Source organism: Labrus bergylta, chromosome 10 (genome assembly GCF_963930695.1).
Source record: "Labrus bergylta chromosome 10, fLabBer1.1, whole genome shotgun sequence".
Lineage (NCBI taxonomy): Eukaryota > Metazoa > Chordata > Actinopteri > Labriformes > Labridae > Labrus > Labrus bergylta.
In genome coordinates, this window is record NC_089204.1 from 15,762,073 (window position 1) to 15,765,903 (window position 3,831).

Here is a 3,831-nt window from a genome sequence, read left to right on the forward strand (position 1 = left end):
ATCTTTGAAAACCTGCTAAGCTCCAAGGGCCGTATTCCCAAAGCTTCCTAAACACTAAGAGTTGCTCCTAGTCACAAAATTCTCTGAAAATTATTGGAATCAAGACGTTTTCTAAGAATTTCCCCTTAAAGTTAGACTACATCCTTGTAAAAATGAAAGTTATTCACAAAGTATCTTATCCCCTAAGAGAGCTCCTAAGGTGTCAAACTGTTAGGAGTAGTGAGAAGGACTTTTAACAGGCTAAGAGTTTCTCAAGCTGAGGAGAAAATGGAGAAATGTTCTCCAAACACTACATGAAGAATATTCTTATTGAATCGAAGTTGGGGCGAACAGACAAATATGATTTGTGCAGATCATTTCAATCCATCTATAACTTTTTTCAGTGCCAAGTGAGACATGCATGTTGAGTTTGTCTACATGTGGTTACCGTCACAGGTGCTTCCAACCACTAATTAAGACTCCTCAGCACGTGAAGGAGCTGCTGCACAAGTGGGCATGCGATTTCAAACATCTTGTAGGCTGTGTACTTTAAAAGTACGACTTACAATTGATCACGCAGATGCTAATTTCAAAGTGTTCTTTTCTTTGAGACAATTCTTTTGGATCAACCAATCACAGCTTCTGAAAAAATGTGTCATACCTAGGAACGGGGTCAACCCCGCCTCCTCACTAAGATAAAAGTTTCTGTATCTTCTTTGCTCAGAGTTGCCTTGAGAATGTCCCTAAATCACTCTGAGGCTAAAAGATCCTTGCTAGGAGGTCTCTGAGAGGATTCTCAGAATGTTTGCAAATACTGGCCCAGAACCGTAACTAAATAGACCTTGTGACATTGTTAAAGAGCTTTAGAGAGTATTATCTTCAGTCTTTTTTCAGACTAAGAAATAAAAAAATGTCCCTCCCTCTGAATGTTCCTAATCTTATATCTTAAATGTGGAGGTTTTCATTAGTTATATATATTACAAAGTGGTTTACTCGTGTTTAAAATACATAAGTAAGCCGACACAAGATTCTAAATTCTTGACAGTGTTAGTTTAAGATTTAGCGCCTGAGTGCATTTCCCCACTAACAGGTTTAACAAAGATATTAAAAAGAGGACTTTTGTGACAAATGTCGTTTTTTTTCCATACTGGTGTTGCCTGAATGTATGTTTTCTTTTTTTTTTTAAGTTGCTTTTGCAAAACCCGTTAACACAAGCTAAATCCGTTTCCACAGGGTGGGAGTAGAGAGATGTTGAACTCTGCAGCGGTTTTATCTCAGGTGCAGGGTTTAAACTCAGTCAGGCAATGCTTAAACAATTATCTTTCTCCTTCTAATGCCTCTGCTGCATATCTACTCAACATGAGTGTAAGAGAAGCAAATGACAACAACTAAAAAGGCCCTATTGGAAAAGTAACGCTCACTGGGTGCAAACAGCACAATATAAAAGTTGTAAGGAAGAAAGCGGCAAAAAAAAAGTCCTTTCTGGCGGAACGAGCCAACCCTTTCTCTAAACTTCACTGGGAAGTGAGCACTGGTTCTCCGTGCACCCAGAGAGGGGCCACGCTGACCCCATTACACGAGCAGATATCTTAAATGTTTGCACATGTGGACTGTGATGCTGTTTGCAGCCGTTGAGCTGCTTAGCAGGCCCCCAAAAAGCCCTCAGGGACCTCCTTTTTTTTCTTCTCTTTTTCTCTCTCCTCCTCCTCCCCTCTCTCTCTCTTGCGCTCCATCATTATCGCCCACATGCTTTTCCAGAGACATCCTGAGTCAAACAGCTCGACGTCCTCGATGGCTATCACATGTTCTTGCTGAGGAGGAGGGCAGCTGGGGAAAGACATCTTGAAGAGAATGAAATGGTGTACTAGCACAGGATTTTTTTTTCTTTGTGGTTAAATACTTTACAAAGTGCACCAAAATAAATACGTTTCAGAAAATTCAGGCCTTGATTGATGTTTTTCATCCCTTAGCGATCATCATGGTTGACGTCCTCCATACTTTAATTTGACATTTAATACTTACATACCAGAAAATTCTGCTTTACATTCTGTTATTGAGTGACATGCTTCTCACATACATTGGACTGAAAAACACAAACACAAACAGGACCTGTGGACCAGCATTAGTGGAGAGAAGTCTACACACTGCAAAGCAGAGAGCTGTTGGGGGTTTAGGTGCCTTGCTCAAGGCCGCCTCAACAGTACTCAAGAAGTCACCTGGCACCTCTCCAGCTGCCAGACCAACTTCCATAGTTTGGTCTGCATTGGGATTTGAACTGGCAACCCTCTGGTTCTGACCCCAGTTCCTACAGACTGAGTTACTACCAACACACTCCATGTGTGTAAACATGTTTTACCTGTTGGAGCTTTATTTGTGGCTTCAAACTATTCAGTGACTCTCTTCAAGTCTGTTCTTTTACACATTTTCTGTAGCTAATTTAAATGACCCAATTACTTATTTTTACCCTTTAAAATGCACCTCATTACACTAAAACATTCTAAAATTGGTGATTACAATTCCTTAGTTTTAATCACCAAACATTTTTGATTTGAAATTTTTTTGTTTTTTTTACTTTTTCATATAATTGATTAAATACCTGCGAAAAAAACAACATTTCTAGCAACTTTACTGTGTTTATTAACGGCAAATGTTGACAGCTGCATTTTGATTAAAGCACTGCTGCGTGTAATCACAAACCCAGAAAGGAGGTGCTGTGATTGCAATTTTTACTCTTCTAAAAAAATGATGACGCACATCTATGTTTCTTTTTTTAAACTGGTATCCACTGACATGAATCATATGGCACATTTCTTTCGTTTATGCTTTTATTTGATTCTCTCACAAAAATGGGAGTAACGCAGACGTAGTTCATGCAGAAGAGCTGTGGTTTGTTAAACAAAAAAAGAAGCATGGTCCCCTTTATCTTTACAGTACGTGTTTTGGATGCATGTACCATCATTGGAAGTGTAGAATTAAGGAGCTGAGTCTTGTGTGGTTTCACTGTTTTTTTCTTATTTTATTGGAGGCGGAAGGTAAGACACACATTTCATTTTAGTTTTCTCACAGACCTGGCCACCCTTCAGTATCTACAAAGTACTTCCTGTTCCTTCTCGAAAAAAGCAAGAGCTACATCCATCGTACATGTTAGAAACAGCAATTTAAAAAAAAACAAAATAGAAATAAAAATGTACAACATACACTTGATATATATAATATAATTTTTGCTCTTTTTTTTACAGAGGTAAAAATACTAAGCGTAAAAAATGGGTCTAATTTAGTACAGGGAGTTGTTTCTTTAATTTTATCAATTTAAATACACGAGGAGAAAAAGAGGATGTGTTCAGGCACTTGTAAATGGCTCTGACATGTGAGAACACACTCAACACCAGACGAGACAGAGAAAACAAACGCTGACACACACACACACACACACACTAATGCACAAACACACTCTTTAAAATCTGATTGGCTCTGTCCCTGATACATTAAAGATCATCTTTAAAGGATCTGATTATACTGAAAAGGTGTTCGTGTGTATTAGCATACTCAGCTGATCCCAGTAGCTTTGGATCAAGGAGCAGGAGAGGGGAAAGGGATGTGGGATAAAAACATGCGCGCACACACACACACACACACACACACACACACACACACACACACACACACACACACACACACACACACACACACACACACACACACACACACACACACACACACACACACACACACACACACACACACACACACACACACACACACACACACACACACACACACACACACACACACACACACACACACACACACACACACACACACACACACACACACACACACACACACACACAC